Here is a 27,019-nt window from a genome sequence, read left to right as displayed (position 1 = left end):
ATCATGCCTGGCTTTCAACAAAATTACAGGGGAGGCTAAACGGCAAGAAAATACATGAATCTAAGACACAAAAGAAGGTAAAGAACCAGATGCAGTGAAACCAGAGTTTTGGACCCCAGACCCAAACTCCTAGGTTTCCACATGTCAGGTTCAGTCACTCTATATTCCAAAGAAAGAGACAGCAATGGTGAAGAGCAGAAAAAGGAGATTTATTACACAGCCCAGGACACACCATTGGAAGAGGCGGAGAAAGCACTCAGCCCATCTTCAGTCATTTTTGGGGTACAGACACAAGCTTTAGCTTTAAATAAACAAAGAATTAGGGCAGGGAAAATGTATGTATAGTTAAACAGTCCCAATCACAGGTGTGTTCTATGGTCAGATTAGTTGGTAGGAGACTGGTTAACCATTATCTCAGTCCTTGTTCTTCTAGGGTTCCAGAGAAGTGTCTCTGGCTGCCATCACTTGAGGGGAGGAATCTGGTCCCAAGACATGATCACTCCTGCTCTGGTGTGCAGTGTCATCATTATAGGTAATTGTCTTCATTTGGGGGGTGGTCTGTCCTGCAAGACTCCACTGATCCTTATAGGAAGTTTCAGTCTCTTGTCATAAAGATGTTATCCTTCATTCCTGTCCTTCCATGATTCCAAGGTGGCTGCAAGAGAGAATGGCTCAAAGCAAAGGACAACAGTTACAAAATAGAGGCAGAGATGCTAAGCTTTGCTCCTGTTTTTGGTTAATTTGTGGGCTCAAGTAAGAAGTCAATGCTTTTCAGCAAAAGCAGTTTAAACACTTCTTAAATCAAGATACAGATTTTGGATCCATTGGCAGTGAATTTACAACAATTATGATTAATAGGTTAAGGGTGCCAGTGGAAAAATAGCCAATGTGCAATAACAAATGAATATTGTAAAAAGAGAGATTAAAAACTCTGAGAGAATCAAAAAATGCTAAAAATTCAAAACACTGTAAAAGAAAGGAAGAATGTTAATGATAGACTCATCCACAGACACAGCCAAGGGAAGGATCAAGGAGCTGGAATGTAAATCAATAGAAACTTTCCAAACTCAAATGCAAAGAGGGAAAAATTAATAAAGCATAACATAGTATATAAGAACTGGTAGATAGTTCAAAATGTGTAATGTCTAATGAGAATACCAGAATGAGAAGAAAGAAAAGAACAGAAGAAATATTTGAGTTAGTAATGAATGACCAGGAATTTCCCAAAGTAATGATTGATCTTTGACATAGGAACAAAAGCAATTCCATGGACACAGGATAGTCATTGCAAAAAAAAAAAAGAAAAAGAAATGGTGCTGGGAAAATCAGACATCCATATTTCTTAAAAATAAACTTTTTGTCATAGGGTTTACATCTTTCACAAAAATTAACTCAATGTAAAACACCAAAATCCTAGAAGAAAGTAGGTGATCTTGAGTTTGGCAATGAGTTTTTACATACAACACTAAAATCCCAATCTGTGGAAGAAAAAATTGCTGTTAAGAGTTCATTAAAATTTAGATTTTCTGCTCTCTGAAAAACAGTTAAGAGAATCAATACACAAGCTACAAATATTTGCAATGTACATACTTGATGAAGAACTTGTGTTCAAAATATGCAAATAGGTCCTAAAATTCAACAGTAAGAAGTTTCCAGTTAAAACATGGACAAAAAATCAGAACAGACACCTCAAACCTGCCAGTGATGAAAAACAAGGAAAATATTGTTAGAGTGTGATTTTATGCATGGTGGGGGGAGGGCGGTAGTGCCGTCCACAAGGGTGGAGACTAGATTCGGAGACTGCAGTGTTACAGCCAAGAGAAATGGAAGGGGACATGATGCTAAACATAGCATGGTGTCCTGGGTGGGACTGTGGAACAGAAAAAGGATGCTTGGTAAAAACGGAACGTGATGGTTAATCTTGACTGTCAATGTGATTGGATTGAGAGATGCAGGAGATTAGTAAGGCACACTTCTAGGTGTGTCTGTCAGAGCCGGTTCAGAGATGATTGGCATGTAGGAGAGCCACTGAGGGGAAGACCTCCCTTGAATGTGGGTGGCACCATTCAATGGGCTGGGGGGCCCAGATGGAAGGAAAGAGGAAGAAGGAAGCCACCAGTGCAGACTTGTTCTCTGCTCTCTGCTTCCTGGTTTCCATGAGGTGAGAAGCTTCCTCAGCTACAGACTACTGCCACCATGATGTTCTGCCTTACCTCAGACCCAAAGCAACAGAGCCAGCTGACCTTGGACTGAAGCCTCTGAAAGTGTGGGTCAAAATAAACTTTTCTTCCTTTAAGTGACTTTTCTCAGGTATTTTGTCACAGTGATGTAAAGCAAACACACCAAGAAAGTCTGAATAGTGCATGGACTTTTAGTTTGTTGTAGTGTATAAATATTGGTTTATTAATTGTAAGAAGTAAACCATAATATTTCTAGATATTAACACTAGGAGATATTGGGATGCAAACTGTATGCTGACACTATGCCATCCGTTAGCTTTTTGGAAAATCTAAAGCTGTTCTAAATAGCAGTCTCTTTTTCTAAGAAAAAATGAGTTACAAGTAAGAAAAAAATGTGTATTCTCAACATTTCAACAACTGTTTTTGACATTTCGGCTTTATTGCTTCTGCCATTCTTACCCTTTTGGCTTTCAGATGTAGTCATTATTGATCTGTATGTGTAATTAACTATCCTGGTGTGTTTTTGTTTTCCTTTTTTTAACTTGACATTATAGCATTAGGCAGTCGCCATGTTATTACGCATGTAATCACTGTTTTTATTCACTGTGGAACAGCCTGCCAAGTGGATGAATCAGTTAATTAACCAAAACCCTTCTGTTGGGCTGTTTTTGCTCAAATCTTTGCTGTTATTAGTAACCCTACAGCCTAAAATTCTGAGAAGGGGTTGATAGGAGTCCCTAAATCTCAGTTGTTTTCAAAAATACATAACAAATATGTCACCAATTTATTGAATGGGCAGAATCAAGTGGGGGCACAAACAGGGAATGGGTGTCAATCCCTCCCACCCTGCCATCTATCAAACCTTTACTGAGCCCCACAGAAACTAGGGGCATGAAACTAGGCCCCCAGCATATCAACCAATGGAAAAACAAGCTCTGCAAAAGTGAAAGGGTTTATTCCCAAAGCATCCAAGCATGGATGGGGAGACCCAGGTCTGAAATTCACCTCTCTCAAAGACAGGGCTTGGGTTACTTAAGGCATAAAGATGCAGGAGGTGAGGGGCAAGGTGACTGGAAGTAATGTCATCAGTGGTCTGCACATGTGCAATCTGTCTCATGGCTCTTCTGGGAACAGGTGGGGAGATGGGTATGTGTTCAGAAAGCAGTGGTGTTAGCCTGAGCTGAGGTTAGAGTTGTTGATTTCTTGATGTAGAAGAACACCCATCAGATACCTGTGCAGGCTCAAATGAAGAGTCGGTGGTTTCAGCAAAGGCAACTTCAAGTCCCTGATAAGTAACCTAGGCAATGGTTATCATGACCCACATGTCAGAGGTGTCATCCACAGCAAAGCCAGTGGGAGACTAGTAAGAAGTTACTTGGTTCTGTGACTTCCAAAAGGAGGGATTCTTAAAGTCAACTGAATCAGGTAAAGCCTGGGCTTTGTCCAGGTGTTCCCTGGAGCTTCGTCAGACAGAGTTTGCATGTACCTTCTGCTGAAGTAGAGGTAAGCTAAGTCCTATCCCCTTGCAGAATTAAAGGATCCAGTCAGAGGCTGGGCACAGTGGCTTACGCTTGTAATCCTTGCTGCTCAGGAGACAGAGATCAGGAAGATGGCAAATCAAAGCCAGCCCATCTCTCTCAGATGAGACCCATCTCAACCAATGAAAGCTGGGTGTGGTGGTGCCTATGTCTTTCATTTCAGCTACTTGGGAAGCATAAATAGGACCATAATAGTTCAGGCGGCTTGGGCATAGAGTGAGGCCCTATTTTTAAAATAACTAAAGCGAAAGGACTAGAAGAATGGCTCAAGCAGTAGAGTATCCGCCTAGCAGGCCCAAGGCCCTGAGTTCAAACTCCATACCACCAAATAAAAGGTCCAGTTGGGTCTACCCATTTACCTGTGCCCTTTCCCCAGCTCAGGTCACACCAGGATTGGGGGACCCCAACTGATAAGATGTGGGGGAAATAGGGAGTGCAGTCTGCTCATTTCCTCTTTCTTCCCCTCCAGTGTCCTGGAAGAGGACAAGAACTCCTTAAAGGAAAATGGGGGCGAGAGTGACTTGGCTGGTACTGTCTGTTGTCCTTGCTCTGCTGAGGTAGCCCTCAGTCACATAGGCATGCCTATGCCAGCTCTTTCCTGAGGCACAGGTAGAAATGTTGATTGGAGTTGTAGGGGAGAGTCTCCCTGGCTGACTTTTGTGTCCTACCCCAACCCCAAAGGTCGTCCTTGTCAGTCCTTCCCACCTTTACCCAAAGAGCACAATCTGGGAGCACAGGCTGTGCTTGCCAGCCTCCCATCCACCCTGCTCCAGGGGACACTTGTGCCAACCAACCTCTGGCCTTCTGAATTCTCCAGGCCTGCGTACTAGAGTGACTGTATCTCCCAGTGTCATATGAGGAAACTGAGGCACAGAGAAGTTAAGCTCACCATATAATAAAGAGGCTCCATAGAACCAAAGGTTGCTCTCTGAAAAAAATTAATACAGTGAAGAATAAAAAGCAAAAAAGAATGAGAGAGGGTAAGCTCTAACAGGCAGGGAAAGGGAACACTCCCAAAATTGTACAGGTGAGAGACAAAGGGAAGTTGTTATCAACAACCTTACGTGAGTAAGTTAGAAATTTCAGATTTGTTGAATATATTCCTGGAAAAATATAAGTACCAAAACTAAGCCATTCTTCATAATTCTTGCAACCATGAAAGAGGTTGAATCAATTAGAGAAATCTTTTCACAGCTACAGTCCTTCATGCAGATGGCTTGATAACTGAATTCTCCCATCCAACACGAGGACTCTGAAAACACTTTCATTTGTGAGACTATCAAAACCTTGCACCCAACATCAGATCAGAAATGGAAATTAAAACTTTTTAAAGGTAGGGCTGGGATGTAGCTCGGTGGTACAGCGTTTGCCTAGCATGCGTGAGGCCCTGGGTTCGATCCCAGGACCAAAAAAGAAAAGACAAAAAAAAAAAAAAAGACTTTTTAAAGGTAAAAAAATCTAATGCTTAGCCTGAAGGGCCAGGAGTGTAGCTCAGTGGTAGAGTGCTCGGCTAGCAGCAGTGAGTAAGCTGGATAACAGACTGTGCCAGCCTGGGTTTGTCTTGTAAGGTGATGTGAGTATATTAATTAATGTAATTTGTTGCAATAGGAGAATTTTTTAAAGCAGATGCTCATCTGAACAGATGCAGAAACAGCATTTGATCAAAGTTGTCATGATAAAATTCCCGGCAAACTAGGAATGAAGGAAAGAAAAGATACTATTAAAAAAAAAAAAACCCTCCTACAGCAAGCACCATATTTTGTGATAAAACAGTGAAAACTCCCCCTTTGAGATCAGGAACAAAGTGAGGATGGCTGTCACCATCATTGCTATCCAGCCTGGGAGGTCCTTCCTAGAGCACTTAACCAGAAAAAAAGAAATGAAAGATGCATGGATGGGGAAGAGAGGCAGGGCTATACCTGCTGTGATCACCTCTTTGGAAAACCCAAGAGTCTACAGATAATAACAGAGCTTTGGGCATGTTTGCTAGATTTAAAATCAATATATGGAAATAAAGATGCTATTTACAATAGAAAAAACACAAAACTTCCAAGACAAATAATAAATCTAACAGAAGTTGTTAAGTTCTGTTTATTTGTTTTTTTGTTTGGTTGGTTTTATTTTTTAATTTGTTTTTTTGGGGGGACACTGGGTTTGAACTCAGGGTCTCATGCTTACTAGACAAGCACTCTACTGCTTGAATCACTCAACTAGTCCTGTGTTGGGTATTTTCAATATGGGGTCTCGTGAGCTGTTTGCTTGGGCTGGCTTTGAACCGTGATCCTCCAGATCGCTGCCTCCTGAGTAGCTAGGATTACAGGTGTGAGCCACCGGTACCTGGCATAAGTTGTTAAGTTCTGAATGCAGGAAATGTGGGTGATCTACCTGACACGACCTTGGCACATGGTGGCATTTCACTCCGTGTGTGCTCCTCTGTCCCCTGCACTCTGTACCAAGTCTTGCATTTTCATCCTAAAGAAGAAACAACATCAGAGTTTTCAGAACAATGTGTGCCTATTAAGTCTGACTGACTCAGTGTTACTTGAAAGATTGGTATTTGCATAATGCATTTGTCAAACCCTGTTACACTTGTTATGTTTTTCCCAATACCCAGGAAAGTCACATGGGTAATAATATTCCCCTTTTCACTGGAGGATAGTGGCCTGCAGGATACAGTAAGCTTGGGGTCATAGTTTGATTCCAAGACACCTGCCTTGTACCTGCTGATCCTGGGCTCCTTCCCTGAGCTTTGTGCTGGGAGCAAGTGGCACAGTGACAGACACAGTGGCTCCAAAGCCTTCTACTGGAGAATTTACACAACTGTTTTCTGTGCTATATATGATGCTGGGCTCAGTGAAAATGAGCAAGGGCCTCTGGGAGGACGTGGTGTTTCATTGTAAGCCTGGGGGGATCAGGTCATCCAGGAGAAGAAATCTGGAGGTGGGTGAGGTGGGAAAGAGACAGCAAGGTACCCAGGCTGAGGACACAGCAGTGCCAAGACTTGATGAAGAAAGAATGGCCTACCAAGGACATATGAGGTTTGGAAGGTCAGAGGCCAAGGTGTGCAGGGGTGAGGAGTGAGGGGTAAGGAGCAGGGGATGAGAAATGAGGCCCTCAGGAGCTATGCCTTGTGCTGCCCTGTGGCCAGGGTGGTAAGAGCAAGGGCAGCTATCAAAGGGCTAACAAGGGAAAGAGAAAGAGCCTCTGTCTCTAGGGACAGAGTAGTACAAGTATGCCAGGATGAGCTGACCACTGAAGTCAGGAATCCAGGTCAGCTCAAGGAAACCTTGCACATAGCTGGGGACCCCTTACCACCCAGTGGGAGCTCCTGTGACTGCATGAACCCACTCCCTGAATCCGGTCCTGACTCTGGGAAGTAGCGACAGAACCTAGTCCACAGCTGACGCCTATAGAAGGGAGATGGGTAGTCTCAGGTCTGAGGAAGAAGCCAAGGTTGGGACACAGTTGGCAGGACCACAGTCTCTGTACCCAGGACTCTGCTCTATGCCAATGTGACCTCTGCTTAGCTCTGCCCCTTTTTGTGGGCCTCAGTCTCTTTCCCTGCACCCAGGGTGCCCCATGAGAACAGAAAGGTAGCCCCAAGCCATTTCCAAACCCAGGATCCAAAGTCAACAGGGAACTTCTCCTAATAACTCCAAGAAAAAGTTCCAGGGCAGGAGCCAAACAGCTTGTGGGACATTCTGTCCAAAAGTCTACATAGCCTGGAGATGTCACCCTATTAAAACAAAAACAGACACCACAGGAATTGTTCTTGACACAGGAGCTATCCACGAACTTGGCCACAGACAGTGAACTATTAGCTGAAGAGCAGAACCCATCCCATCTTGCCTTGTCCTGCCTGTAGCAGCCACCTGGGCCCCACAGTCAGGTCCTCCCCAGTTTCCTGTGGCCTCAACAAGTGCTGGCCTGGAAAACCCTCATTCAGCACTTCCACTCCTGGGTATGGACACTACAGAAAAGCTCCCAGCTGCAACCAGTGAGGCATGCACACAGATGGTCCCGTGATACAAGGACACCTAGATAGAGAACAAAACGGAACAACCTAAACGCCCACTAGTAGGGAAATGAGGAATGTGGGAAGAAAGAGGGGAGGGAGGGAGAGAAATAAAGCAGGGAGGAGTGAAAGAGGAAGGGGAAAGCCTTCCCCAAGCTTTTGACTACAATCCGTGGCTTCATTTAAATGATTGGAAAAGTCTATGACTTGATTATAAAAGGGACACTGTTTTGGGGGGTGAGCCAGTGTTGGGGTGGGGGGAAGAGAGAAGAAGGAGGGTGATTATATATATATATATATATATGAAAATACATAATGAAACCCACTAAAAATGATTTTAAAAGGGTAAGGAGAGAAGGGAATTAAGAAGGAGTAATAGTATGAATTTGATTAAAGTACATTATATGTATGTATGCAAATATCTCAATGAAACCCTTTGTACAATTTATGCTAATAAAATTTTTAAAAAGTAAAAACAAAAAGAAAAATGTATATGATATTAACTAATTGAAAAGCCAGATGCACAAATTCATAGAACGTGATACCTTTTGTCTGTTTAAAAATGCTCAGAGCAGGGCAAGTGGAGCGTTCACTGTGTGTGCACATGCATAGAGGCTGCAGGCCACACCGGTAAGAGTGGGGACTCTGGGAGTGGTGAGATCTGGGGACAAGTTATCAGGAAGGGTGGCAGAGAGGTGCTTTTCTTTATGTGATGTGCTTGACCACATCACAATAAGAGAGCTTGCAAAAGGTATTGTACAATCTAATTAGAAAAATTTTTAAATGAGTGAGGGAAATAAAATGGCAGGTAACATTGTTTATAATAGAAAACTGCCTAAATGCTAAATAAAAACAAATTTACAGGGACAGACTAAAACGAATGATGGAGCAGCTTTATAAAGGGAGATGTTTCAAATGCAAGTGCAAAGCAGCATGCACCAAATATCCCTGGTTTGTAAGAGCAAGAAAACTTGGGTATGCATGAAAACTACAAGCCATGTGGAAAGAGGAATTTGGCAATCATGCAGACCTGAGTTGAAATCTTTGATATTATCAGTAGAGTGTTATGAAGAGCACTTCACTGTTCTAAGCCTCAGTTTCCCCATCTTGAAAATAGTGCCTGCTTCATGGGGTTGGTGAAAGGAGGAACTGAGTTAGCATAGCCAAAACACTTGTCACAGAGGACACATGACAGCATAGCTGTTATTATTATTCCAGTGTTTAATCTGGGAAGTGAGTTTAGGATTCAGAACAGGAATAAGACACTTTGACATGTTTTGAATTTTCAGCAGTGAGATCGTGCTGCTTCTTTGCTGTGGACTGAATTGTACACACACACACACACACACACACACACCAGTGCATGAGTACACATGCTTATGCACACAGATTTCCTACTTTGACTCTCTGACCCCTAGAGTGAAGGCCACAGGGAGCTGATTACAGATCATGAGAGTGAGGGCCTGCCACTGGGACTCGTGTCCTTTTAAGAAGAGAGAGAGAGAGCAGATAGCCTCCTGCAAGCCAGGAAAGTAGGCTTCACCAGAATTGGACCATGCTGGTGCCCAGAACTCAGGCTTCGGGGCAAAACCTTGTCCCAGAGGCTGTCTGCAACGTGTCTGTTGTGAGGGTTGTTTCCTGGCACTGCCCTGAGGACAGCTGCTGGACCGGGTGCTCACACTCCTGCCCGGCCACATCCCCTCTCATATGAGGGGATTCAGAAGGAATTGTGGAGAAGAGCTGAGGAATTGAGCCAGGCACTCAGAGCACAGAGAGACCGGAAAGGATGGTGCCTTCCAGCAGAGAGCTTGGGAGCCTGGGGGATGGTCAGGAGGTGGGTGACAAGTGTTCTCCTGTCACCTGCCTGCATCCTGTGATTTAATATAACTCCAACATTTCTCCAGCTGAGTGGCAGACAGGGCTCCAGCTGCATGAAATTGGATGGATAAAAGCTGGAGCAAAGGTCGCACAGAGACCTTGACTCCCTGTCATTTGCCACCCGCTTTCCCAGTGACAAGCGCATTAAGCTACTGAAGTCAATAATGAAGTGGATCAGGTCTGAAGGTAGAAAGAGAGACTGGGACCCCGCAGAACTGCTTCTTCCTTGAGAGTGAGGAGTTTCTGCTGCTGTGTCTGAGGGAGAAGGGGCATCAGGGAGGCTCCGTGTAGCTGTGCAGAGGAGACCCCAGGCTGCTAGTGGAGGAACCTGGGTGCTCCAGGCCTGTGGACTGAGCACCTACCATGTGCCAGACCAGTGTAGATCTCAGGGTTGTCCTAGTGAGGTCCCTGCTCTAGGGACAGTCCTCCCAATAATAATGATCTAAAAATCTCCAACATTTTGGAGGGGACCCAGAAGTAGAAAGTTCCTCACCTGATCTCATGTGACAGGTTGCAGTCAAAATGCAGAAGCACTGGACTGGAGGCGTGGCTCAAGTGGTAGAGCACTTACCTAGTAGTGCAAGGCCCTGAGTTCAAACCCCAGTACTGTCAAAACAAAACAACAAAAAAATACGGACACATTAAAAAATATTGTATTAAATTACCTTCAGCCTACGTGTATAAAATGATTATGAAACACGTGGTGGGAATTTCATGTTTAGATTTGGCTTCTATCCCTAAGTCTGTGCCCTTATGTATATGTAAATATCCCCAAATTAAAAAATGTCTGAAACCCAAAACACCTCTGGTCCCAAGCATTTGGGATAAATGCTAACGATCCTCTAATAGCTAAGAGTCCTCTGCAGGCTCAGTGCCCACCTGAGCCAGCACTGTCAGGCTGTGAGTTTTCCTGGAGCCCTGAGTCTCCCTCCCTCCTCTCTCCTTTAGTCCCTTGCTTCTCCCCCACTACCTCACTCTGTGCAGAGCCTCTGGAAGCCCAAGGGCAGCCTTTCTCCTCCGGGAGAGACTTGGAGGACAAGACTGAAACATGTGCGTGTCTCCCGTGGGAAGGTAGGAGCTCAAGGGTATCCAAACTGGTGCAGGGGTGAAACCTGGGCAGCCCTGTCAGGACTCTGGAGGAGGTCAAGTTGGACCCGAGGGGATGATGTACTCCAGGCGGCACGGAGGACACACTAGTGCTGTGAGCACTCACTTTGCTATCAGTGAGAACATCCTGGGGAGGGCTGACCCTGTGGCTCAAGTGACACAGAAAGATCCTTCAAGAAAAGGCAGAGGCCATGAGCCTGGCCTGAGGGCTCTCCAGCCTCCTCCAGGGAAATGTCTTTCTCTCTGATCTGGGGCCAACTGACTTCCCCAGGCTGAATCCAGAACCAACGCTGGGAAGACAGGGTTTCTGTGGTTCCAGTGCCCTCAGGCCCCTTGCCTGCCCTGAGTCCTGAGCTCAGCCCTCTCTATTGCCTGGCTCTGCTTAGGATAAGACCCCACAGGCTTCAGAGTCCTGCCTGCTCCTGCAGCCTCCCCGACCCCAGGCCAGACTCTGATGTCCCCTCTACCAACACATGAACTCGTATCACCCCTAACTTACACATCATGAGGAAGCTGGGCAGAGAGAAATGAGGCAGCAGGGAAGTAGCACTCAGTCCAGGTCTGTGCAGCTGCAAAGTTCAGGCTCTGTCACAGTACTCTGACTCTGGGTGGCTGCATGGGGACGGGGCCGTAGACGGCCTGCAGGCAGGGGATCTAGAAAAGAGAGCAATGGGGCTATTGGAGCAGGCAGATGGCCCAGCCTGGCTGTGGTGTCCACAGCAGGAGAATAACAGAGACCCTGGCAATGGTGGAGAGAAGGCAGGGTGAGAACTCCCTGAGCAAGTATTCAAGGTAATTCTCTACCTGCCCCATCCTCACCCAGATCCACATACAACCCTGGACTGTGGACATTGTGCCCCCACTGTTTAGCATATGCTGACCCTTCCATTCTTCTCAAGATGCCCTTCTGTATTTCATTCACTTGGAAAACTCCTATCCATCCATCAAAACCCAGATTAGAGGCCTCCTCCCTGCCTATTCCCAATTCCTACAGGGTAAACCATCTTCTCTTCTCCATTGATTAGACCTCGGTAACCAAACAGTGATTATTGTGGATTCCTCGTCTGAACATTGGGAAGCCAGTGTATCAGCTGACCATGCATTTGAGGCATGGCCATTCCCACACCTGGGAGCAGCTGGCCTCGTGTCCCCAACACTGCCCTGGTTCCATGCCCCTGTCCCTGTGAGGTTGGTACCCCAAAGGACAGGTTGAGACCCCAACTACTTCTTTATCTCTGGCCTCACTTGTCCCTAGGGGCCAGCACAGGGGCCAGGAGACAAAGTGAGCCACAGAGCTGACCAGGGGACATTTGGGTAGAACAGGCTCCTCTTAGGAAGCTAGAGGACAGCTCTGGGGAGTGTGGAGCCTGCCCCTGTGCTCTGTCCATTAGGCCACCATGGCAGGGCAGCCCAAAGGGATCTCAGGAGTCATCCCAAGCAGAGACAGTACAGCAGAGTGGACAGAGCAGCCTCCACCTGATGACCACGGCTGTGGATGGGTTAGAGCTTACATCCACACTGACCCTCAGGTACAGGAGGAACTTGGGGCTATGAGATCCGAATTCACCTACCACATGCCTGCACTTCCATCCACGTATAGACGAGACCCAGGGTCATTCAGAGACTATGACCACTCAGCGTGGGGAGACCCCCACCCCCAACAGGCTGCCTAAAACAGAGTCAGGATGAAAGCATGGCCCATTTTTTTAGTAAAGTCTCCAATCTTCCAGCTCTGGGACTCCCTTCCATCTCCAGCTCTGGGGCCATCAGAGCCTGAATTGCGCGAGATGGTGGTGGTGTGAGGGCTGGGCCCTGGCAGAGATGGACCCAGATCTGTACCTAGGGCATGAAAAGCTTCTGCACTTTATTTTCTTTGAACAAATCAACTTTCCACCCCAGCTGAGCAGCAGGGAGAGTTCAGTGTGTTCCGACATGAGAGGTAGAAAAACTAATATCTAAGTCTGCAGGTTTTATTAGTCTTGTCCACAGTCACCAGCTGTCTGTCCCTTCCTGGGGATCCCCTGAAGTCTGGCTCTATGTGTTCTCAACATCCTGTACTTCTGTCCCCAGCAAAAACACAGAGAACAGTTGTCTCTCTGGTTTTTTCTCTGTTTCTCCCACACGCACTTCCTTACTGCTTGCAGGCAAGTGCTGGCTCAGAACCTACTTCCTCTGCCCCAGAGCTCAGGGATAGGGCTTCCAGAGCAGCCCAGGAAGGTGCTGGCAGGAGTAATGTTTCCATGCTCTTTGAAAAATAGGAATTCATCCAGGGTTTGGATCTCTCCTTAAGGACCTTCAACATGGGAGAGCCTGGGGATGGGGGCAGATCTTGGATTAGCACAGACCACAGCAGGCAAAGTGGGAGTCAGGGCAAAGGAGGCTGCCAAGCTGCCAAGCAGGGAGACACTGGAGCCTGAGGTAGAATCAGGAAGACACCATGACAGGGGCCAAAGCCAGCCAGGCACCCTCTGCCAGGAGAACAGGGAGGCACCTGGAGCATCTTACCCAGTTAAAGGCCCTTCCTGTTTTGCTTTTTGTTTTGTTTTGGTGACACTGGGCTTTGAACTCAGGGCTTTGCATTTGCTAGGCTGGATATTTTGGAGATAAGGTCTCCCTTTCTGCCCAGGTCAGCCTATACCACAAACCTTCTATCTTACACTTCCACTATCACTGGGATGACAGGCGCCCACCACCACGCCCAGCTTTTCTCCATTGACATGAGGTCTTGCAAACTTTTTTTTTTTTTTACCCAGGCTAGCCACTACCTGCCTGATCTCAGCCTTCCACGTAGTTTGGAATGACAGGCCTATGCCACTGTGCCCAAATATTGGTTGAAGAGGGTCTTGAAAATTTTTTGCCTAGGCTGGTCTCAAACCATGATCCTCCTGATCTCAGCTTCCCAAATAGCTAGGATTACAGGTGTCAGCCATCAGCTCTTGAGTTCTTCTGCTCTCCTGGTCTTGCTTGGATGAGCCCAAGGATGGAGGACACTGAAGGAGCCCCAGGAAAAGGATGAAGGAGAAGCTATAGGTTGCTTCACTCTTCTGAACACACACTGAACTGCATCTGGGAGCTTAGGCTTTATTTAACTGGAGAGCATCAGGAGTCACAGGGTGCCTGGTTCTCTCATCTGTGGCTTTGACTGTTGTGATAGAGGGCTTGTGAATTCCCCCACCAAGGTCTTCAGGCCCAGCTCTTCCTGATGTATTCAACCCTGTGTGCCTGCTGTCCAGGCCAGGAAAGAGCAGGAAACTGTGGGACCAACCAGAGTTCAGATCCTCTTCCTACCACTTTGTGAACTAAGTGAATAAGGATGCATCTGTCTGTCCCTCAAGATTTGGACTCCCCTCCAGATAAGTGGGCATACCATGTCCACCTGGGAGCAGCTTGGGGGCTGGCTGGGTACAGCAGGCCCTGGCACACAGTAGGTGCTTAGGAAAGATCATTCTCCCCAATGTAGCTGAGCAATGCCATAAATTTCATCCAATTCAGAGCTAGCTGCTCAAAGAAGCTTTGAATGAATCCTTTTTCTGAGCACCTCCCACTCCCACCCCATCCCTCAGAGGCTCCTCAGCTCTGTTCTCCTAATGTAATTTGCACCATCTTTGCACAGCCACCCATTACATCCATTATATAGACTATGTCTTCCAGGCTGCTCAAATTTTAAATAATAAATTCTCCCCAGAGGAAGAACAGCACTCAGCAAAGGTCACATGTAAACATGCAGTGCTGGACAGGAAGGAGGCACAGGCTTGGTGACGGAGCAGCTGCCATTCATCAGGAGTCCAAGTGGACCTGCTTCTCTCAGCCAGAAAGCTCATAGCAATGGTGGGCATTGTGTCCACGAGCGCTGGTTCCTTTGGGCCCACCTGGCCCTGTGTGTTGGTGCATCCATCCCCATTGGAGGGATGGGGACGCAGGGTCCAAGAGCTGATGGAACTGGCCCAGGATCACACACAGCAGAAGGAGGAGGACTGGGATTTGAACTCAGGTCTCTCTGGCTCTAAGGCCTTTTTTCCTCCCCCACCCCCAGCTGCTTGGGAATTCAGAAGAATTCCAGTGTGGGAAAGATGAGCAGAGAAACCAGTTCACTCCAGGCAGATGCTCCCCAGGCTTTAGGTCCAACCCACTCATCTGCTCATTTACGTATATTTGCATGTCATGGTTCTAGAGGCCTTAAGTACAGGCCCAAAGCAAAACAAAACAAAAAACATTCATTAATCGATACAACTCCCCATGTGTTTAGCTGCAGGATGGCCTCAGAGCACAGTAACATAGACAGCAGATTCTGAAATGATCCATCTTAGGCCCCCCAAGGGATAGCAGAGCCCACCTGACCCAGGCCCAACACCACTATCCACTCCCCTCTCCACTCTACTTGTCTCTATCCTGGAATGAAGGAAGAGCTCAAGGGACATATTCCATTTCTCTTTTCCCTCTTATGTCACCACTTTCCATTGCTGTAACAAAATACCTTAGGCTGGGTAATTTGTAAGAAAAAGAGGTTGATTTAGCTCACAGTTTTGGAGGCTAAAAGTCCAAGATTGATCGGGTGATTACATTTCCTCTGCCCTTAATGAGGGCCTCATGGCAGGTGGCATCCTGGCAGTAGTGCATGTGGGAGGGGGAGATCAAATGGCAAGGCCGGAAGCCAGAGGATAAAAAGGTGCCGCCCTGCTCTTTTTTTTGGCAGCACTAGGGTTTGAACTCAGGGCCTCATGCTTGAGCCATTCTTGCCAGCTGCCTTGCTTTTTTGTAACAATCTGCTCTCCAGAGAACTGGAGTACCATGAGAACTACCTGAATCCTTCCCAAGGTGGTACCCCTCCCTAGCCACCTCCCACTAAGCTCCTTCTCCTAAAAGCCCCACCACCTCTCACCACCACCACACCACACACGCTTCCAACACAGGAACCTTTGACGGAGAGCCACACCGACGCCATGGCACCTCTGTTCTCTGCAAACACACCAGAGCTGAGCCTTCTGCAGGCCCAGAGTCTCTCCACAGCAGAGAGAGGACTTCCAGGGCAGGGTGAGGACAGGTAGCATTACCGAGGTCTCACAGAAACCTCTGAGAGGCAACGGACCACCTGTAGATGGGCAGCTCCAACCTCAGCTCCAGGGTCCACCCATGAACACCCAGTCACTGAAGGACCTGGGAGAATGAGGCGGGCAGGGGTCTTGGAGATATGAGAACCACATGAAGTCACACTGCGCCTGGCACAGGGGAGGCCAGGGTCATGCATGGACATGGGTGTCAGTCCCTATGCTCAGAAGAGCTGGACAGCTGATGGGACCAGCCTGGAGACAGGGATGGATAAACGCCTGAGGAAGGAGGAGCAGGTGGACAGATGAGAGAGTGGACCACACATGACAGAATGAGCACAGATCCTGCATGACAGCCGTGAACAGGAAAGAAGAGCGAGCCACCCCTCAGGAAGAGATGCTGAGTGTGCCTGCGGTGCGGGGGAGCTGCAGGCCTGGCCACCTGCCTCCTTCAGTCTGCATGACCTCATGCCTCATGACCTCATGCCTCATGACCTCATGACCTTGGGGTAGCTGCAGCATCAGCCTTGTCTCACAGGGGAGGGAGTCAGGCACAGAGAAGTTAGGTAACTTGCCTGATGTCACACAGTTCCTGGGGCAAAGAATCCCAGCCAGATTCTGGAGGCCCTACAACAACGTCTAGCTACTTCCCTGAGTCTGTGCGGGGCTCATACCAGGGCCCAGCTTATCGGAAGATGGATTCCTTTATTCCCCAGTTGACATTTGAAGTTAACTTAATAAAAATCCAGCTCTTTATGTCAGAATAAAATCTTGGCATATCCTCTAAGCACTCCGAGCTTCCTGTGCTGGGTTTCAGCTCAAGACATTTCCTGTGGTCAGGGCTGGGTTTGGCCAGGAACTGATTTCTTCTTTCTGATGAATTCTAACTTGTTCCACTCTTCTGGCCCTGCCTGGCTGGTGGGGTCCCCAGAGGCGGGGGAGTTGCACTGTGTCAGGGGTGCAGGAGGCCACCTCTGCCTACCATGGCTCCCAGGCCCTTACTCCACCCCCATCCAGACACCCAGGAACACTCTGTGCTGCTCCCCAGGCACTGCGACCTGCTCCAGCTGCCTGGCTTTGCGCAGGCTGTTCCTCCCCCCCCCGGGATGCCCTCCCCACATCACCTGGAGAAGCCCCACCCGTGCCAAGTCCCAGATGAAGGGAGGGGAGGGAGCGACATGTCCTTTCCTGACTGTGCCAAGACCAGGCTGGAGGCCAGCACTCTCAGTAAAACTCAACACAGCCCAGCACCAGTCATAGAGGAGGCTTCAGTAGCCTGTTCTACAGGTAGAGAAACTGAGGCTCTGAAACATGGAGTAGCTTGCCCCAACTCACCCAGAGGTCAGTGGCAGGGCTGGGATAACAGACCAGCTTTGTCACCCATCCATGCCTGGCCCTGGCCATCCTCTCCACCCCTGAGAAGGGGCCTCCCAATCCTGGAAGTTCAAACTGTCTCAAGTGAGGAGGTAGTCCTGCATCACGAGGTGGCAGTGAGGAGACACCCATCCATCCGGGTGGGATTCAGATCCCAGGACGCCTGGGATCCATGTTTCTCTGCCCTATTCTGTGCTTCTCAGGCCCAGCAGGCTAAGGGTGCAGCTGCGTCTTCCTGAGCGACCCCTAATTCCAGCCTCAGGTCTGCTATGGCTCTAGGATGCTGCGAAGCAGGAAGCTCGCGTTCCGAAGTTCAAAGACGCCGTTAAGGAGCATTTGAGTCTCTGAAAGAAGCTGATTCCAAGATTCTGTGCTCACAGATGCCGCGTGGGAGGAACGGGAGACCTGAAAATCCTCCCTGCAAGAGAAGGAAGGTTCAAGACTCCCCTGCATTTTAGTACCTGCAGAAGAACAAGGCTGTGTCCAGGGCCTCTAGCTCCTCTCACTAGTAAAATGAGGGGTCCCTGGGAGTCCTGGACCCCAAGCCCAGAGCCTGCAGACTTGGCCATGGTGGTGAGACGAACTGCTCCCCGCCTCAGAAACCTCCTGGAAGTGCTGAGGCCCTGTGAACCACAAGGGGCTCTGACCTCCTGGAGAGGGGACAGAGGTTCCCAGATGTTAAAACCCAGGCTCTGCTCAGACCTTTCCAGTTTTTCCAGACTGGGGCTCAGGGCCCAGCAAGTAGTGCCATCAACAAACCTCCAGGACCCAAGGGGCAGTGGCTCCCAAGCCCTGCCTGTTTAATGACAGCCTTCCCCATCCCCCATTTGACTGGGAGAGGGGCTCCTCACAGCAGGGATCTGCTCATCCTTGTTAAGTGTGGTGGAATAAATGGAGGTGCAGGTGCAGCAGAAGAGTAGAGGGAGAAAGGAACAAGGAGGTGGCAGGGTGGCAGGGCATTGGCCTGTCTGGAGGAAGGTTCTGGCTGAGGGTCTCACCCTCCACTCCTACTGCTGCGTGGAAAGGTGTGCCCAAGTATGTGGTCACAGTGAGAGGAGGGAACAGCAGAGAGAAAACAGTGGCCACCGATGGAGACCCACACTGAGGGCCAGACTCCTGACCAGGGAACTTACAGATTGACTAACTGCATTCTGCAGGATAAGCATCATTCTAGAGATCAAACACAAAATGAAGATGCCTGCCCTGATGGAGCTCATGAGGTTGCAGCAAGGCCATCAGACCAAAAGCAGTAAACAACACATGAAGAAATTCCATGGCACGCTGGGGCAGGGGGCACATGGCAGGGGCAGGGCTCACACCAAATAAGGTTGTCAGCTGAGGAGCCTCACTGATGGAGCAAAGACTGTTCTCTTATTTCACCATCACAACATCTCCATTTACAGATGGGGAAACTGAGGCTCAGAGAGGTAGAACATGTTCTGTTAAGGTCACACAGTGAGAGGGGGAGGCAGGTGGCCCTTCCCATACAGCCCTGGATGGGAGTGTTGCTTTCCCTCCACCACTCTCTATACCCCACAGGCACTATCACCACGGTGGGGCTTGACACCAACACCATGGCAAGATGGTTATAATCCCCTTGGACCTGGCCGCACAGCATGGAGCAACAGAGCTGGATTTGAACCTGGGTTTGTGGGTTGAAAGACATCATGAGCTGTCACCTGAAAGGACACCACGACCAGCCCTAAAGTGAGATCTCAGGCAGCCTGGTGGGAGCTGGATCTGGTCATCCAATGATACCTTCAAGAAACCAGGCTGGAACTGGTGCCAACAACAGGAAGACTCATTGTGAGGGGACCAAGGAGGGGACCCTAAGCCAAGGGGAAGATCTCCCAGGTCCAGCATCTGGGCTCAGAGGCAGCCAGGTCTTTGACTCAGGTTCTCACTACAACCATCTCTGATGTAGAGATGATGCCTTTTGAAGTCAGATTCCTTGGGTACAGATCAAAACTGTGCGGCCTCATTACCGATATGACCTATTTTTCCACTTCCTCTCTTCGGAGCTGCTGCTGTATAACAGCACAGATAGAGGAGATGGAGGGGACAGGGGATAGAGGAGGTGGAGGCAGCTCCTGGGACACTGCTTTCCACCTGAAGGAGAAAAGGCTTATGGATTACATGGGGAAAAGGGGCCTGGCCCTACCACTTCCCATCAAGACTTGCAGGCTTCTAGCCTCATCCTCTTCCATGTCTCCTTCCACAGGGGCTTCCGTCCTGAAGGTGCTCAGAGGCTGTCAGCATCATCAGCCCTTCCTGATGGTGTTGTTTCCTGTCACAACTGACTGGATGTGGGGACTGAAGGGGTAGGTATGCCCTGTGTGGCCCAGGTAACTCCCTCCCTCACTATTGTACAAGTGACTTGATGAGCACCTGCCCTGAGTGACAAGATGCTGGGAGGTGGAATGGAGACTGCTGGGAATGTCTGGTTGCAGAGTTGAGTCCTAACTGGGCACTTACTTACCTGGGTCACAGCCTCCCAATGGGGCCTCTGAGATGGGGCAGAGTCTCTGCTGGTCGTGGAGTTTCAGAGATGTTGACACTGACCAAGCACCTACTGTGTGCTGGGTATCAGCTAAAGATTGTTCCCTTCAGTGAGCAAGCTCAGGAGAAGATTAAGACACAACTCTTTCTCAGAGGGACCAGTAGGCCAGAGAGGAAGTGCTCAGCCATTGGCTCTTGGCTCCAAGTGCTGCCACAGGTCCTGTTCCCAGGCCAGAAGCAAGTTGGCCACTGGGAAACTGCCCATCTATATATATATATCTAGATAGATAGATAGATAGATAGATAGATATAGATATAGATGTAGATATACATCTATATATATAAGTCCCTTGGGGGACTTAAGCATCCTTGGATTGGAGTATCTGAGAGAGTCCTGGCACAGAAGGATGGCTGTACTGCCCCCTCCTAAGGGCTACTGATGGGAACCTGTGGCCTCAGCTGCAGCCCCTGGACTCAGCCTAACACAGCAGCCATGCAGGTGAGTGTACCTCCCACCTCCAGTACCGTGGGCACCTGGCCTGTGCCCTGCTCCTTATCATACCACCTCCTTCCACAGTCTCTACCTCAGTGAGGACATTAGTCTCCCCTTGCCTAGGTGAGCAACTGAGCTGCACAGTGCAGTGCCCACAGCCACCTGGCACATCAGGGACAGAGTCAACTCACACTGGGGCTTGGGACTGCAGAGCCCATGGCCTACCATGGTGCCTGAGGGACTGTCAGGAGTCCCTTGGTCACCTCTACTTGGGTTTCCCAATACCACTCCACACTCAGGCCATGACTACACTTGTGCTAAGAGGAGCAGGCCCACTGCATCCCAAGTATCCTTGCCCAATGTGTCCAAGTGCAAGGCACAGCCATTTCCAATACTGAGCAGTTTCTCTGGCTAGTGGCATAGGACACAGAAGGTCACAGTGTTGCAGTGTGACTGGTGGCAAGGCCTGGCCTCCCTGTTGCTTGCTACCAAAGCTGCTAAGCCCTTGTCCCTGGGTTCCTCAACTGCGACATGACCCACGGCACATGTAGTCACCAAGTGGATTCACCGCTTCTGCTGGAGACCAGAAGTCAGGAAAAGGGCCCACAGGTGCCGATTGCCCTGCTGTCTGCTGTGCTGCCAGCTGTAAAGCTGCTTTTCTCCACAAAGTCTCTCTTCTCAGCCCTGTGGAGTCATGGCAAGTCAACCTGCTGGCTGGCATAGTCGCCCTGCTTTTGGAGTCTGTTACCCTGCTGTCCCCCACTCCCCAAGTTGGAGTGATTCCCTGACTCCTTGACTTGGACACATTTACCATGTGATTTGGGGACAAAACTTAGCCATTTGTAAATAGAAACTAGAGCGGGAAATAGAAGATACTCCTTTGCGGTGGGGACCCTGCCTAGGTGCTGCCTACCCTCAATATCAGATCTGAGCCACCCCCTGAGGGAAAATCCTTTGGATGGCTGGAGTCCAGGAGCCCAGAGACAATCCATGAGACCTTCGAAGGTGTTCTAGAGTGACATTCAGTGTGAGGGGTCAGGGGGTGGCCCATCTGGAGAAGGCAGTTATCTACCCCCCCACATACACATTCAGTCTTTGCAAGGAGTTTTAAAGGGACCTCTTGTCCTGCTTATGTGCCTTAAGTGACAGGGATGAAACCAGCCCCTCTGACCACACCTGTGCCCTACTGTGGACTGGAGGCCCCTCAATGCCTGCACCTCCAGTTGCCCTTTCTTCAGAACCCAGCACACCAGAGCCTAAGAGACCTACAAGCTCATCTGCTCTGCCTATAGGGCCCATTTTACAGATGGGAAAAGCAAGGAACAGAAAGCTCTGTCAGAAGGCAGCAAAGAGGCAGTAGAAATAGCAGAAACTTTTGGGACAACAGGCCTGCCTCAAATTCTAGCCCTACTTCTGGGCCTTAGTCAGGTCCCGGGTCCTATACCACCTATAAAGTCTCCAGCACCAATCCCACTCCCTGTACCTGCACATGTCTGTCTAACTTAGTTCCTCTGTAAAACAGGTGTATAAGAGGGATCTCTGGGAGGTTTAAATTAGGAAATCCACATAAACCCCTTAGAACATAGGAAGTGGCTGAGGTGCTCCACAGAGGGCCAAGGCTATCTTGACCCAAGTCTCCAGAGCCTGGGTCTCCTCTAGCAGAGCAGCCCCTCCCCACACCCACACACATGAGCCTAATGGGGCTCCAGAACCAAGCCTCCCCAAGACAGGCTGCACATTGTCCCCAGACCTTCTTCTCTATCTTGGTTGCTCCACAGGTGGAACAGTGGGGTTAGTTGGGGGACTCTATTCCCCAGTCACAGAGTGCTGGTCCACGAGATAACCATGTAATTAAAAGAGGAGAGATGCAAAGCAATTCTCTTCCCAGGGTTGCAACTTGCCCATCCTCCCTCTTTGTAAATCTGGAAGTGAACTCAACTGCAAAGAAAAACCCCTTTTTGAGACCTGGCAACAAATCCACTATGGGGCCAGGACCCCTGTCCAGCTCAAGACCTGAGGAAGGAAAGAAAAAAATAGCAATTAGTTCATTCCTGTTTATCTACACAAAAATAAAAACAAAAGCATAAATAAAAACAAAAATATGGATTGCAAAGCAACTTGCCCTCTGCCAATAGACCATGGCTGCTCTGGGAAGACACTGGTTTTCCTTATTTCTGGGGCTTGTTTATAAACTTCAGGTAATCAAAACCAGAGTAGGGAGAGAATGGATTTCATGAGGAGCTGGAGCAGCCATGGGAAGAACCAGGACCAGTTGGCACAGGAGGTTGGGGCAGAAAGACCCCAAGAAGCCAGCCTTGCCCTCCTCAGAGCCAGGAGAAGATTGGGGGTCCTTTCAGAATCAGCCCCACAGGGAGCATGTGAGCCACAGGGAGGCAGGGGTGAGGGAGGCTGTTCCAGGCAGGGATTTGGCAGAGCCTGAGATGAGGGTTCGTGGCATGATCGCTGAGGCGCACACTGAGGAAGAGGATGTGAGGGAGGCAGTGATGGCTTGGGCTTGCTTGCCACAGCCTGAGCCCATGGCGAGCACCTTGGGCACTGAGATGGGAACTAGATGTAGCTAGTGTCAGTCAATCACTGGTGACCTGTTGCCCCCAGTGGCATTTTCAGCTAGTTGACTGTCAGCTCCTTTCGGCTGGAGAAAGATCTCTGGAAAGGGGCCCCCTTGTGAGCGGCTAGCAGTCAGCATTCACTGCAGCCAGAAGACCCCATGAAGGTATCCCACCACCTCCACCTCTGACCCCACCCATCACCCACATCAGAAGGCTCTGCTTACCCAGCCTCTGGGGTCCCTCAACAGCACCCCTCTTCATTTTCCTTGGGGAGCCCCAACCCAGCCCTGCCAGCTTTTGGAATCCCATGAAACTATTGCACCCCAACCCAGGGGTGGGCTGAGCTCCCTGCCAGGCCAATCAGAGTCTTGCTTCTCCTGGACAGAGTTCCTGACTCAAGGAAGGCCCATCAGAGCTGACGGGATTAAACTTGGAAATGTCCCTGCACTTGGAGTTGGCAGGGCATGAGGCCTGGCACAGCAGTGGAGACAGGAGTCAAGGGTGGTCTGCCAACGCTGCTGAGCCTTAGTGTCCTCTATGACCTTCGGTCACGGGGACTCCATCAATTCCCCATGTGACTGGTTGGTGGGGGTTTCTGTCACTGGCAATCCAAGGACCTAACTCACCCCATTCTGACCCCCGGCACTGGGGTTGGTCTCCTGAGCACTTCTTCCAATGCTTTAACAGAAAAGCCTGAGGCCCAGCCCCTTTGGTTCCCAAACCCCTTACCCTCCTGAACTTAGGAAGGCCTGGTGCCATGCAAGTTCTGGCCAGGCCAGAAACACATAGTAACTGAGTATAGCAATCCTAGGCCTCAGAACTGTGGCCTCCAGCCTTTGTCCAGCCTATCCTCCCCTTTGTCCTGTCAAATGTGGCCTTTCCACCACCACTCTTCCCTGGTCCCCAGTCTTTATGGTCTTGCCCCCACAACAGGCCTCAAGCCCTGCCAGCTCCAGTGGGCCTAGGGGACCTTCACTCCTGCCTCTCCTCTACAGCCCCTTTCTCCAAGGTCCAGTTTTGTGTTCCTATTTTCAGGCCTGACATGTCCCAGATCCAAGCTCAATGTTACCCCATTGCCAAGGCCTCCTTCTGCCCATCTGTGAGCCTGCCCACAGCCTGGAGGAGGGCAGGCACAGAGAGACCACCACTGTGTGTGGGCTTGATGCTTATTCCCCAGGTCTGAAGCCCATTCAGCTTGTTGGCATTACCTGGACCAGGAGAGCACTTCTCCCTGCAGCAGTGCTGCCCATGTGGAAGAGGATCCCACCTGCTTGGCCACATCCCACTGGGGGGTTTCTGCAGTAAGAGCTCAAGGACAGCTGAGGAGCCCCTGTTATCCCATTTTCAGCAAAACTAAAGGGACTCTGTGGACCCGCTGACACCCCTTTTCCTCCCCTCCCCACTCCCTCTGAGTTGGTTCCAGGTCATTAATGATGAAGCTGCCTCATTACAAGGCCTCGGGCCCATTTTAGGCTGCATATGGACACTGACGGGGAAGTGGTTTCCTCAAGGTCACACAGCCAGGAGGTGGGAGAGCCATGATACAAACTCAGCTCTGGAAAAATACCCAAGTTCTAGTTGTACTGTGATCCTAACTGACAGTTGGCAGCCAGGGCCTCTCTGGGTTAAGGGAAAGCCATCAGTTGAGTCTTCTGTGACCTGACCTTCACATACCTGGGGCATTTCATCCTTGGGCAACTCTGGAGTGACTGTCATTACCTCATGTGACCCAGAGCAGTGATTTGTCCATGGGCACAAGACCATGCCTACCTGAACTCAGGCCCTCTGTGAGATTCCCTTTTCCACCATGGTGCCTGCACCTGTGAGGGGACAGCTCTCAGATGGAAGGTAGAGAGGAAGCCTGGGGGTCCCAGGCAGCTCTCCAGGAAGGACCAACAATTGGTCCTGGTGCAACACCGGATATCTGACTAGTGAAATTGCTAAGGGAAGGTGTGCCCCCCATTGCAGCCAAGGCTGGAGAAAGGAGGAGCCCAAGAGGAATTATGGAAGCCACCACAGACCAGCATAGAGGTCACTGATAGCCCATCCCACTGTGTCCTGGTGGGCCGCCTCTTCCTCCACATACACAGCTGGCTGTGCAAGTCACTCGGGCAAGTCTCCCTGAGTCCCAGTGTCCTGTCCACCATGCTCTTCCTGTCCTTGTACCACCCCTGTGGATCAGAAGGACAGCATTCTGACCTCAGACCAAGTCTACATGCAAGGTGGTCCTCACACAGGTTCCCACCCTGGGCGCCTCCCCTGGGCCGAGCCCTGGGCTCAGTTCTTCCCTCAGAACCTCCAACAATCCTGAGAAGTTGGAGCACCCCTCACCCCCATTTTACTAATGAGGAAACTGAGGCACAGACAGGTTAAGGACTCACTGTGGGTCACGGGACTTGCCAGAACCAGGGTTACACGCCAACCATCAGAGCTGCTGAGGTGACTGTTTTGTCTTCTCTTACTCTGCGGGCCTTCCAGAACTTTCCCCACCCTGTGCTCATTTTCCTCCCCTGCAGGGCAGACCCCAGTGGAACTGGGAGCCCAGGGGATGGCATGCTCTCACCTGCTCCTCCCAGACCCGCCATACTGCTGTCTCCACCATCAGCTTCCAGCAAACAGACCTCTGCCCTCACGCTGAGCCTGCCCCTGGGCTGTCACAGAGTTGCTGACAAGGCTGCTCTCCCTCCCTGGGACTACCACAGGTCATTATTGGACCTAAATGCAGAGTTTTTGATCCTGTCTGCATTAATTCTGTCTGCCTAATCCCACACCGAGTCAACTGGAGGTCAGCGGAGGTGAGGTGACCCTCCTGAGCTCTCTGTCCCGTGCATCTGGTTGTTTCTTTTTATAGATCTCCAAGAGGGCTGAGAGCCCGGGGCTGGGGACAGACCCCTATGGTACACCACTGGACACTGCCTTCTAGGCCAGAATCCATTGACTGATGGGTCCCCTTGGGCTCCATAGTTCAGCCAGCCTGGCCAGCTGTCAGCTGTCCACAGCCCTCTGTCTTCCTATAGTTTGCTGCTGTCTGTCCCCTCCCCCATCTATCTCCCCTCCTCCTCTGTGTTCTCCTCTCTCAAGGTAATCAAGGTCCAGCCACAGAGGCTTCTCACCTATCCCCAGAGGGGTCTTTGGCTCCACAAAGGGGTGCCTAGAGCCTGTTGGAGGGGGATGGGGGGGAGCCAGAGCCAGCAACCTTGCCACTTATTGAGCACTGCTATGTGAAAGGCAGGTTTCCATTGACTGAGAGGGACTGGTTTAGACTCAGAAAGACCTCTCAGATCTAAGAGGGATGGCCTCTCAGATCCCCATCTCAGCTGTGTGACCTGGGGCAAGTTGCTTAATCTCTCTGGGTGCACTTCCTCATCTGTGAAATGGGGTAAGCTCACAGAGCTACTGGGAAAACTAAGTGAGACCATGTGTGCAAACCATTCAATACAATCCCTGAACAGCAAGCGCCAGGAAGAACATGGGGCAACCTTAGTTGGCCTCATTTGTATTACAAGGCCCTGTACCAGGGATCTTGACCTTGATTCCTTCATTGAGTCTCTCCTTTTTATGATGCAGTTTTTCATACGCAAACAGAATGTGGAGTGCACCCACTTCTATCCATCTCTTCATCTACCAAGCTCTCTGCATGTCACAAACGATCAATGCACAACAGACAACTTGAGATTAGAACAATCTCAAGGAGTTGCCAAGCCCGGACCCCTCTCCACTCTCTCCACACCCCAGAGGTGCCCACCATCCTATTTTGGGTTTCATTTCTATGCTTTTGGAAGAAAATAGAGACTCTTACTATGACTTCAAGTGGGAAAGGAGACATTTACCAAAATCCAAAGAAAAAAATGCTAAGTATAAAAGAAATGGGTTGAGAAATTTGATTCCCTTTAGATGAAGTTTTGGTTCACCCGGGGCCACCATAAATAAACAAACAGGAAAGACAGTCACGTGTGGAAGAAGATATTTCTACACATGAGCAATAAATGATTCTATCCAAGATATAAATACTTCCTAAAAAGAAGCCCATAGAAAATGAGGTAAAGAACATGAATAGGCATCTCAAGAAGACGCCTGAATGGCCAATCATTTGGAAATATGTATCACCTCATTAGTAATCAGAGAAATGCAAATTGTAGAGCACTGAGAATTCCCATTTTACACCTGCTAGCTGGGCAGAAATTAAGTTGGGACCTGGGTGGGGACAACAGGGGCTCTCCCGCACCATTGCTGGAATGAAAATATGACAAGCTCTTTGAAAACCAATTTGGCACAGTTTTGTAACGTGAGCGTGCACAGAGCTCACTGCTCTATTTCTAC

At 49.4% G+C, this 27,019-nt stretch overlaps 1 long non-coding RNA gene across 7 annotated transcripts; it reads right to left on the bottom strand.

Annotated features, from left to right (window-relative positions):
- Positions 1-201: 201 nt before the first annotated feature.
- LOC141424992 (uncharacterized) lies at positions 202-25,333 on the bottom strand. Of its 7 annotated transcripts, XR_012450006.1 has the most exons (7): positions 25,263-25,327; positions 24,470-24,519; positions 22,069-22,142; positions 17,099-17,555; positions 11,218-11,372; positions 10,105-10,217; positions 5,792-6,190 (listed from the first exon to the last, which is right to left on the bottom strand). It is a non-coding gene; the product is annotated as an uncharacterized lncRNA (long non-coding RNA). The 7 variants fall into 7 exon arrangements; XR_012450003.1 differs by adding an exon at positions 202-655 and having other exon boundaries at positions 6,104-6,190; positions 21,880-25,330; XR_012450005.1 differs by having other exon boundaries at positions 21,880-24,519; positions 25,081-25,333.
- Between the last annotated feature and the right edge of the window lie 1,686 nt (positions 25,334-27,019).

Source organism: Castor canadensis, chromosome 7 (genome assembly GCF_047511655.1).
Source record: "Castor canadensis chromosome 7, mCasCan1.hap1v2, whole genome shotgun sequence".
In the NCBI taxonomy this organism is placed as follows: domain Eukaryota; kingdom Metazoa; phylum Chordata; class Mammalia; order Rodentia; family Castoridae; genus Castor; species Castor canadensis.
The sequence above is the reverse complement of the archived record's forward strand: the minus strand, read 5'-3'. Positions and strand labels throughout refer to the sequence as shown.